We start from the raw sequence: 11,778 nt of genomic DNA on the forward strand, positions 1-11,778 counted from the left end.
TTGTTCTTTGTGAATCTCTATTGCTTTCGCACAAGTTTTCATTGTTTAGTTACTTTAGTAGATCTTTGATCCAATCTATATATATATACTACGTTAGGGTTTTGAAGATGGCTTTTTGGTCTCCATCTCGAGCAAGTGATATCTCTGTACCTGTTAACAATATGGTTTCTTCTTATCATAAGAAACATATTGATCCGTCTGAAACCAAGGACCTGGAATTACAAGCGAGGTGGTCAAGATTGATGGTGGCACAAGATCGTGCGAACCGAGGAGGAAAAACTATCAGTCAAGCGACAGAAAGAAGAGTTGAAGGCTGCAGCTGATGAGAGGCTGAGAGAGTTGAGATCAAAGGCAGTCTTTACTCCTAGACGGACACCGCGGAGGCGGCTAACAATTTCTGAGGTGAATAAGAAGCAGAAGAAAATCAAGAAACCGTCGGCCTGGGCCTCAAAGAAAGCTGAGAAGTGGATGAAGGGATTCGAAGAGTATTTGAAAGAGAAAGAGAATGGCAAATTATAAGTATTTGAAATAGGTTTTTTAGTGGCCCTAAGACAAAACATAGCTTCTATCATATTGGTTTAGTATTTCAGTATCTATTGCTTTGGGTTTTATGACACTTGCAGCATCTAAAAGACAAGACACCAATACATGCTGGATGTCTAGCTCAAGATGGTTGAAATCTCTTTTCTTTTATATCGATAAATGCTGGGTTTTTTGTTTAATGAATTGCTCGAGATAACTATTCTGCAGCAGCCTTATATAATATATATGATTACTTCTTTTTACTAGTCCGGGTGAACTTGTGGTGTTGGGTTGAGTAGTATAAAGTGCTTAGCCAAAGCATCAATTAAAATTAACAACACGAAAACACTACACACAGACATGAACAGGAATAGAAGACAGATCAAGATACACAATAAGACATTAAAACTAATTTTAGTAATTATATAAGCATTACAGCGGTTCAAGATACAAACACTTCCTCAACGTCAACATAGCTTCTATCATCTTACCTCCTCAAAATAAAATTTGCCTCTTAATTGCATCTGGTATTTCTACTTTTGCATCCGCCTTTCACCCTACAATATATGTAGGTCTCTATCATCAAAAGATAAGAAGAGACGCACAGCGTCATGAACCTCTCAGGGAATCTATCTTCAACCTTAAAACTTGGATTTAAATCCAAATCCCTCAGCCTAATGTCTCGTCTTTTTAAAAAAGAGAATCATGAACACCGGATCAAAAGAGGCTGAAGAGGTGTTTTAATTATTTGAGAGGAAAAATCAAACAAGTTGACCAAGTCAGTCTTAGTCCTAGAGTCCTAGTATGAATCTTAGTCCTGCTGTAGACTGACTGGTCATTTTGAACTTGAGGATGTCACTCCTTTAGAGAAATATGTTTTTCCATGAGTTTGATGCTAAGGAGTAGACTTGAACTTCAGAACTATAACGATATTTGCCCATGTTATTAACTACTACCAACTTGTAATCGTCAGCGTCGCGATCATAACCTAAAACACCAAAGCAAAATTTACTCGGTGGTTAGGGTATTTCTTTGTATTCTCTGGTTGCTGGGTTCCAAAGAGCTATTAATGACCCGCTATACCCGCACCGTAGGCAAACGAGACCACTACATGAACCCAACAATGTAATTCTGAAACTTGGACTCAACAATTGTTTGATCTGTAAATCTGATTCGACCAGCTTCAATGGATGATTTTAGTGAATCATAAGATGTAAAACCGATTCCATCATACTTTCAAAGCAACAGACTGGGTTTGTTTGTTTGAATAGTAAGATGAGGTGCCATTTAACAAAATTAAGGTTAGAAATTAGAGCACACCATGTTTTGCAAACACATTTAGGGTTTCATATATATATATATATGGGCTATGGGAAAGTTGCCCACGTTTTGGTTTGTTCACGGAGCGGAAGATATGGGCGTACAGAAGTATATAGAGGAACATTTCTTAAACGCCGTTGCGAGGCTGAGTGCGGCTTAGCCATGGTTCAGTTGCAAAGCTAAATAACGCATAATCTCAAAACTTTAGTTACTAAATAGTCGTGAGCAAACAAGTTGAAGCAAGAATGTCCAGGCGACCATAAAATTCCAAAATCCTTGCAACTCTTTGATTCATCGCTAACTTTTGATCCAATTATGTGTAAAGGAATACAAGACCCCTCTGCTCTATGTTCCAAATTATCATGAACTTCCTAGTGTACATGGTGAACATAAAATTCAAACTAGTTAAATCACATACTCATACTCGGTGGTAAAAACCGAACAATTCTCTGACCAACTTCACAAAAATCAAGTAAACAGCTAATAATATATAAACAAAAAAAAAAATGAAACAAAATCGGAGGATGAGGCGAAACCACATATACTTCATGGTATCCGCAAGATGTTTCGTATGAGAATTCGTCCATTGAGCCATCAGCATGATACACACTTCCTTGAAGCTTTTTCAGCTAAAACTTGATCTCGTCATGTAACTTGCTCAACCTAAACATCATAATTTAAGGAAGTATTTTGAAGCTACTAAATTCCATGTTTTAATGTATCTCTGCACCAAATAAACTAGTAATGATATAATACATGTACATGGAACAATTTCAAGAAGATACAAATCTCATGATACAATTGAAAGACAAAAGTGTGCTTGGGAGGGATTGCCATTGGAAGAGAAAGACCTTTGGAGTGCCGGGAAGCACTTTCATCCCTGAGACAAATTCAGTGCATAACAAATAAATACCAACCAACAGTTTTTGTAGGAAACAGAGGCTATCCCAATTCAATCACCTAATTATTCTTCAACACTAGTATGAACACGATTAGTATTGTATGCTAAAGCAGAATCATGGCCAACTGAACTTATAATACACTCATGATCTGCACCACACCGTTAATATTTTTCACTAAAGAGGGAGACTGAATTGTTTTGATACTTACAGGAATACCCTTCATGTGCACTTTAATTTCCATGGCCTTCTTCAACCACTTTCTTTCTCATCTTTTGCTCTCCTATAGTCGCATAAGCTTCTGCTGATGGGTATGAATTACCACCCACACCAGATCGCTACATTAAGAGCAAGAGGAATTAATCAAAATTAGGTCATTTAAATTCAAATTTGAAACTGATTTTAGTAGTAGTAGTTGTTTGATACTTACTCCGGTTGTTAACAAAGAACATGAAACACCACCCCTCTTGGAGAGGTATGAATTCCCCATTTCCAATTCCGCTAATACCGATTAATATCCAAATTAACCATTTTCTCTCCCTCCTTCCAAGGTATATGAGACACAAAACCCGTTATCCATTTATAACCCATCCCGGTGATACTAAGTGTTGTAGTGGTGGTAGAATGGAAGATGAAGACGGCGCTGCTGTATTAGGCTTTCAAGGTAGAAATGAAAATTACCGAATCTACCCTTACATGCCATCTATGATGAGTAGGTTTTGTGGTTATGGCACCGGATCAGAAATTAAGATGGATTCACCACCCATTAGTCTTAAAAGAAACTTGTTGCGTCCAGATCACGGTTCGGTTCATGCGGTTTTACCCATATAAGCGCACCATAACCGATTTGAATCAATCATAGCCGTGGAATTATGTCCATTTGATCCTATCCATCCATGGAAAGAATAAAATCCCTAAACCTAAAACACAACAATCAGATCCAGATTTAGATCTTCTCTTCAGCTGCCGCCGAAATCACAAACACAAGAATGGATCCATCAAGAATCTGTATATTCGTAAAAATGAAGATGAAACCCAAACCACGGTTTTGTTGTTTTTTGATTTTGAATCATATAGCACAATGATATGTCCTCTCAAAAACTTGAGTAAGTTCGTCGTTTGATTGATTTTTATTGATATTTACAAGATGTTAAATAAAAATACAGACAATCTCATGTGTTACCTCTGATATCATTTCTCCCAGGTCTGTGTCCAGCTAATGAGTCCAGATGCATCAGCCGACTACATGCAGAACTAATTCAACAATTGTAGCTGATACTTTACCGCTGATGGAGAATGGAACTCAACTGACCCAGACAAACTAGTCCGGGTAACTTCATGCTAGTTTTGACTGCTGTTCAATTGCTACCCGGTGCGACCCTGAGAATGCTAGAAAGAGGTAATTTCTTTTACTTTAGTGCAATTGGATCTATGTAAATGTGAACTGTCTTGATTGGTGTTATGTTCCTAGATATGCAAATTATTTTGGTGATGGATAACTTATTATTTTTTATTAGAATTACTCCTCAGTTTGGCAGTTTTAACACTTCATTCAAATGATTTCAGGGGGATATTCCCACTTCTAACTCCAAGGTAATTTCGATGTGTATCCTTTGTTAATTTTCATTCAATAAACATATCATCAAAACTAGTGCACCTGAACTTCATGTTGGTTGTCATGCTTATATTTTTAGTGGTTTTTTACTCATTAGGTTACTGCAGATGTGGCGAATTTAGTGGAGGAGATGGACGCGTAATAATCCATCATTGCAAAAAAAAAAAAAAAAAAAACACAGCAGAATTTGGTATTCCATACCACAGAACATTGAGTTTTCATGGTTTATAATGTACCTAGTTCTCAAAATTGATTCCAAAAAATGGTTTTCTTTGACTTTGTTGTGCATGAGTGGTCTTCCACTTTGTAGGTTATCCCAAGTAGATCAATTTGGATCAGCCGTGGCAATGCATGGGGTGCTAGTGAAGGATGATTTAAATGGTTATTCGTGTAAAGTAATCAGGGGGTGTCTTTGGAGTGGTTTATAAGCGCTGCACGAGAAAGTCGAGTGAAAATCTTTATTATAATATCTGGTTTTTGGTGATCACAGAATTTGTGCTTTTATGGGTTTGTCAGTGAACAGTAGGTGGTCAGTGTACCTTCTCAAGATATCCATTGTCAAATCTCCGTATACAACCCTGGTTTGGACAACTAACCTTTACTATGATAAACTGCATCTTTGGTTCTCTTCACCGATAGGAAAACTGGTGCTGCGATCTCTTCCAGATAACAAAGAGGAAGCCTTAATACCCACCATACAAGAGCCAATTTCATATGCAGTGATGCATAATAATGGAAACTTCGTGTTATATCGTAATTTATCTCAAATTATTTGGCACAGTTTTGATTACCCTACTAATACCATTCTGGGTGGTCAGAGTTTAAGATCCGGAGTTGATCTTATCTCTGGTGGAAGCAGATTATCAATTCAGGAGATGAATGGAGTAGTGACAATATATACAAAAAATTCAAAGAGTGTAATATCAGTTGCGGTTGATGGTTCACCGATGAGACCAGTAATCCTAAGTTTAAACACTGCTGGTCAGTTTATCTTGTTGGTTCTGATGGTATAGTCCTTAAATATCTTCACCAAAACAAGAATCAACAACGAGAAGGAAGTACTGTGGAGGAGGGTGTTCATATGTACAGAGCAAGACTGGATTCAACGGGGCATTTCAGTATGTACAAGGAAATAATTGATGGGAATGTTAGTGATCATGAAGAATATTCTGTTCTGGTACAATCATGGTCAGTTTATCATATGACTTTCCTTGATAAATGCCTATTTGCAGTACTGGCACTTGGAGGTTTTGTTGCGCTGATAGTGTGTTTTGCTTGTTGCTCGATTTGTTGTGCTCTGCTTTATGCTGGTTTTGCTGCGCTTTGCTTGTTGCTGGCTTTGTTGCATATATGCAGTATCCTGTAGAACATTTATGTTTTAAGATTTAGATCGTACAATTTTTTTTTTTATTTTGATAAGTTAGATCGTACAATATCAATCTATGTTTTTTCATCGAGAGGTCTTTCACTCTGGGGATTTTAATTCATAATCTATCATGATATTTGCAACTATTTATTGTTAAACATTTGTTCCATGTTCTGTAGATGCACTATGTTATTGCACTCGTATTAGCTTGCTGCTTGTTGTTCTTGCTCGTTGCTGGTAAATACTTGTTGCATTTCGTGTGTAACATTCCTAAATGGTCCCTGTTGCTCGCTCTATTTTGTATCTATTTTGGTTGGTTTCGCTAGTGACTTGAGAAGGAAACTTTGTTTTGAGCTAGTCGATGATAAGGTAACGCGGGTGAACTCAGCCTGTTGTTTGGTAACAGTGGATGAAAATCAATTTCTCCAAAGCTATGGGCTATTGCATTCACCAGCAAAAACTTTAGAAACTGTAGTTCAACTAAACATCCTCAGATACCTCCACCCTCAGATACGTGAACAACAATCATGCGGGTCCTTGCTGTTTCCTAAGATTCCAGAATCATATGTCACCAAATTAAAACTGGTATATATACATTTTGAGTTGTCATATGTAAAAGACATTGTCCTTGGAGGATACCTAGTCATGAAAATCGAGGTAACCTCCTCCGCGACATGTACATGGAATTGGCTCTTAGTTTTTGAAAGTAAACAGATTCATCATGAAGTTCTTAAGGTGTGAAGTTCGAAGTTATAACAAAAATAGAACTAGCTAGTAACATAGACACAATCCCCAAAATCTACAAATGTTCCAATTGGCTTCCACTATAGTACTAGACTAGAAGACGTCGACCATGTTTTCCATTAGATTAAGCAAGTACAGTATCCCGATGTGGGTTATGGCTTCTGCCATTGTGCCTTTACTTTACCTCTTACCCTTTCACACTCGACTAAGCATGTTAAATATATCTTCGAAGAAGCTAATTAATTAACATGCTTTTATCAATCAATTTCAGGATGCATTCCAAGTTCCTCCCAACTTTTAAAAGTTCACGGCATGCCCAAGGTTACAGGGGTGCTTTACATAGTTTCAAGAATGGTGAGATACGAATTAGGCGACACCTCATGCACCATACCGACTGAAATATACGATGGAGCAAAATTATTCTGCTTATCTAATATAGATATTGCAATGTAGCTTCGTGTTAATCTTCTTATTACCTTATCAGTTTATCTGAACCCCATTGACTCCCCAAAAAGGCAGAAAAATACAGTTTATTCAAGGAAAGTGAAATTGGTTGGCAAGCTTCTATGGAATACCATCATTTTTCATGGTACGAGCTGTGGAACCTTATTTGAAGATACATGTCACTCCTTCAGAGAAACTACAAATAGATATATATATATATAAACTGGAAATGAATTGTCACATGATTGATTGTTTGTATCATAAGAAAAATAACAAAAATCACTGAGCATTTACATACAGCTAGATAGAAAACAGGAACGATACTCCATGACATCAATCATATGCCAAGATCTGAGAAAAATTAAGCATATCTCATTTTCTTTCGGAAATACAAGATTAGGTGAAAATGTAATAGAGATTAATAATAAAATTTGCCCTACATTTAAGAATAAAAAAATTGAAGATCCTGACAAGATCAGAGATAAAAAAGAATCAATATGTTATCATCCTATCCATCATCACCTGCAGAGAGACCGTATGAGCTCAGTTAGGATTAAAAATAAGTAAAGCAGAGAATAATAAATAAACAAACAGAATATAACAGGAAGAAAATGCAATAACATAATTATTACCTGATCTGTTCCTATAGAGAACAAGTGAAAGAATGCAAACAGGAGATCGAGCAACAGTTTGGAGATAGACTGAGTTTTTGAGAGGAGAAATCATTAAGCTAATGCAGATCATGGAGCTCTTGATTTTATTCAAGTATCTTATATCTGCAATGATTTTAAACTTGTTGGAAACGAAGATCATCTTTGGGGTTTTCGGATCTAAAAAAGAAAAGAATTTTAGGATTTTTCTTTAGCCGCCACCACTCCTACTAATACTACTGAGAAGTAGATCTGAATCCACTTCTAAATAGAACTTTATAATCCTATCCATCCATTGATTCTTCAAGAATCTGTTTAATCATGAAGAATCAATGATTCAGATATTTTCTTTTCATCAGCTGCCGCCGCCGTAATCACAAGAATGGATTCTTCAAGAATCTGTTTAATCATGAAAATGAAGATCAAACCCAAACCATGTTTTTGTTTTTCGATTGAATCATAATAATCTATCCTCTCAAAAACTTCACATGATCAGATTTGTTGATGTTTTCATAACAGGTTTTGTCTTTCGATTTTAGTTTACTCAAACAAATGATCTATGGATTCCTTCTGTAAAGTTTTTGTTTATAGTGGAGTTCTTGATTCAGTGAAAATTGGGGTTAAGGGCTTTATCGGACTTGTAAATTGCACGGGAGAGACGGAGAGACATGGAATCATAGGTATGTTAATTTTTATCTTCAAAAAAGCTACTATGTGCTTTTATTGATTTCAGGAAGCATCCGACTTCCTCGAACTTTTAAAAGTTCATATCCTCGAAACGATGAGATATAAAACATGGACCAATTTCAGACTAAAATTTACAGTGGAGCAAAATTATTCTGCTTATCCGGTCTTTATTTTGTGACGAATATTGCAAAGTAGCTTACTGTAATTCTTTTTTCTGCTTGTAAAGCACAGCTTAGTCAAGGAATGTCAATCATAAAATCTTATCCTGCTTATTTTGTACAGGTATTTGGAGCATGAAACTGGCGAACTGAGAAGCTTTATATCCACAATAAATCCATTTAAGATGTCACTCCTCCAGAGAGAGTCCCAATGGAGACATAATCTTGGAAGGATGCCTTCAAGGATGTCACATCCAGCAAGGAACTAAGGTACTTCTTTCAGCTAGAATAACTGGTGAAGGACTTGTTTTTTGTTGCATCACTTTTTAAACTAGAGACTATTCTATGAACATTACGTTTTGTTATAGCATACTCCTGCTCATAGTTTTGCATGATAAGTTCTTTTTCTTAAACGATTCGATTCTCTGTCTAATGTACTATATCTCTCTTCATATCTTGCCTGTACTTATTTAATTTTAGTTCTATCAGTGTACTGATTGACTTAAGGCATATTGCGTCAGGTGCATATTGCTGGTGCTGGTGAGTTTCCCTTAATGAGCGTTACAAGCTTAACTGATCCTTTCCCTTTACCATCTGTTGATACAATGTATCTGAAGGTGTATGTTTTAGTCTTTAACCTTTGCTTGTAATAAATAATTCGTCATACCTGCTGAGAAAGAAGATTGCCTGGGATTGGATGCCTAGTTGACTATACCTCGTGCCGTCATGGTTCTTTTGTTTTAATACGGTTCTCATATTTCTTATATAGAAATGATATTGCAGTTTCTGGGAAAACAAGTTTGCCTGAAATAGAATACTAATATGGCTTCTTTGCGGATCTTCATTCTTAACCTTTTTATGAATGCAAAACCGGATCACTATATTATCCTTCATTGTTATATTAACTTTACTAGTTTTATAGAATAATCCGATTCATTAAGACGATAGCCTCCTTTGCCATGCATGCTTAGTAAGTCGTTAGATATTCTAAGTCACTGACTTATGATAGTTTCTTTCTTCACTCTTGTTTCTCCTTCCCCACTTCTACATGAGTTAGGGTTTTGAAAATGGCTTCATCATCTTGTGAGCTTACTCGAGCAAGTGATCTCTCTCTGTGCATGCTAATTAACAAGGATCCCTTCTATAATGTTTTATTCTGGAGTTTGGGATTCAGTAATGATTGAAGTTTATGGATTTAAATACTCAATCGTCTATATATGTTAACTGCTTTCATTTGGTTTACTCTTTATTTTCTATATAGAGCCATATTAATCCAATGGAAATCAAGGACCTGGAATTACACTCAAGGTGGTCATGTATGATGTCTGCTCAAGTGCTTTGAGGAAGACAATTTAGACAAACTATCCATAAAGCGGACTGAATGAAGACTTGATATTGCATGATGTCCTTGCATGTGGTCAGCGCAGTTGAACATACAACTTGTGGTGTTGGGTTGAACCCAGACACATTCTCTGTTTACCTCCCCCACTGCAGACCATTGATGGGTGTTAATATTAAATCTGCAAGAACCTCATGCGCCCTTGTCTACCAGGTTATATAGTTATTTTGTCTCTCAAGACGCAGTATACTGGCATCAGATATTGCATTACATAGTAACTGAATAGTCTAAATAGAATTCAATGAGAAAAAACTTCTTCAAAAGATGCCTTCTATTAAATTCAATTTTTTTCTTTTCTTTTTATCAGAAGTTTACTGTCATTTGAAGTTTGAACCTTCCAAATCTGCCTCAAGGGTAATCAAAATGACAAGGCATAGAGAAAAATAAAGAACACTTTACCCTGCTTTCACTTGTTACACTAGTACTTGTATTCTTCAGGGGATGTGTGCTCTGTCCAATTACAAGGAAAAGAAGTGCAACTGCACAACAATCGGTGATAAAGAAGGAGTTATAGTTGTTGTTGCTGAAGACCAGGCGCAGCAGCAGCAGTAGCAAGACTTTTGGAAACTGTCTGCCTTTAAGGAATGTTTCCCGACCATGGACACTGCAGCGAGAAATATACAGTCAAAAAGTTATATACATAGATAAAACAATGGTCCTGGACCCAACTTGACAACTAAACCAAATAAAAAGCAAAAAAATGTTTATAATTCCAATGTCTACAGCTAAATTTTGAAAAAACTGCTGCATCATATGTAACTTCTGCTGTAACTTCTTCTAATCCGGTTATATGTACGTAGCAGGAAGGTACAAAACATGCCCTCTACTCTATGTTTCAGATTATCAGGAACTTACTAGTGTACAAAGTGAACATAAAATTCCAACTAGATAAATTACATACTCAGGCTCAAGTAAACAGAGAAGGACAAAGTTCTCAAAAATCAAGTGAACAGCTAAAATTTAGAGGAAAATCAGTGAAAATGAAAAAAAAAAGACTTACTAATGAGAGGAGAAGTCATTATGGCAATGAGAAAACTAGGAATCCTTGTTGCAAGAGATTTCGTAAGAGAAATCATTCATTATGTCATCGGCATCATAAGCACCGTCGTTAAGCTTTTTTCAGGTGAAATATGATCTCAAGAGGTTTTATAAGAGAATTCATCCATTAGAGATCACTAGGCCATCAGCATCATACACACTTCCTATAAGATACAAATAGTTCAGTTAGTATAATTGAACAAAAAAAAAAGTGCAAGAATCTGGCTGTCCCGTATAGAGAACATTTCTGGTGGTTGAAGGAAATAATAACACGACTAATTTTTTCCCCTTAGAAAGAGTATGATAATACTTATAGTAATTCCGGCACTTCTGCACTTCAGTTTCGACCGCCTTGTTCAACCAAATTCCTAGCCTCCGTCTTTTGCTATGGGAGTGAAATTTGTGTCTTTGCTGATGATTATGGACAGCTACCCACGCCAGATCGCTGCATTAGGAGCAAGAGGAATTAATCAAAATTAGGTCATTTAATTTCAAATTTGAAACTGATTTTAGTAGTAGTTGTTTGATACTTACTCCTGTTGGAGAGGTATGAAATCCTCCGTTCCAATTCCGCTCAAACCCATTAATATCCAAATTAACAATTTTATATTCCAAGGTGCATGAGACACAAAACCCATTTTCCATTTATAACCCATCTATTAAGTGGTGACGGCGGTAATACTGAAGATACTGTGTTGTTGTGGTTGTAGAATAGAAGATGAAGACGGCGCTGCTGTTTAGTGGAAGGAGGAAGAGAGAGTGAGTGAAAGAGAAAGAAGCCGAGATCTATATAGGTGTTTCTTCTAGGGTTTCAAGTTGGAACTTTATATTACCGAAACTACCCTTGTATTTATTTGGTCGGTTTTGTGGTGGTGGCGTCGTGCGTGATCCGACCACGATCTAAACCATAAAACCAGAACATAACAGATTTGAATC

At 36.5% G+C, this 11,778-nt stretch overlaps 3 long non-coding RNA genes across 3 annotated transcripts; 1 reads left to right on the forward strand and 2 right to left on the reverse strand.

The window, feature by feature from the left end:
- The first annotated feature begins 3,709 nt into the window (after positions 1-3,709).
- LOC113326087 lies at positions 3,710-4,532 on the forward strand. The gene is made up of 4 exons (XR_003348283.1): positions 3,710-3,847; positions 3,946-4,140; positions 4,308-4,334; positions 4,454-4,532. It is a non-coding gene; the product is annotated as an uncharacterized LOC113326087 (long non-coding RNA).
- A 2,730-nt stretch (positions 4,533-7,262) lies between these two features.
- Positions 7,263-7,618, reverse strand: LOC113326827. The gene is made up of 2 exons (XR_003348567.1): positions 7,543-7,618; positions 7,263-7,432 (listed from the first exon to the last, which is right to left on the reverse strand). It is a non-coding gene; the product is annotated as an uncharacterized LOC113326827 (long non-coding RNA).
- Positions 7,619-10,818: 3,200 nt separating this feature from the next.
- LOC113326692 lies at positions 10,819-11,518 on the reverse strand. The gene is made up of 3 exons (XR_003348481.1): positions 11,377-11,518; positions 11,153-11,287; positions 10,819-11,006 (listed from the first exon to the last, which is right to left on the reverse strand). It is a non-coding gene; the product is annotated as an uncharacterized LOC113326692 (long non-coding RNA).
- Positions 11,519-11,778: the final 260 nt, after the last annotated feature.

Source organism: Papaver somniferum, unplaced genomic scaffold, assembly GCF_003573695.1.
Source record: "Papaver somniferum cultivar HN1 unplaced genomic scaffold, ASM357369v1 unplaced-scaffold_10, whole genome shotgun sequence".
Classification (NCBI taxonomy): domain Eukaryota; kingdom Viridiplantae; phylum Streptophyta; class Magnoliopsida; order Ranunculales; family Papaveraceae; genus Papaver; species Papaver somniferum.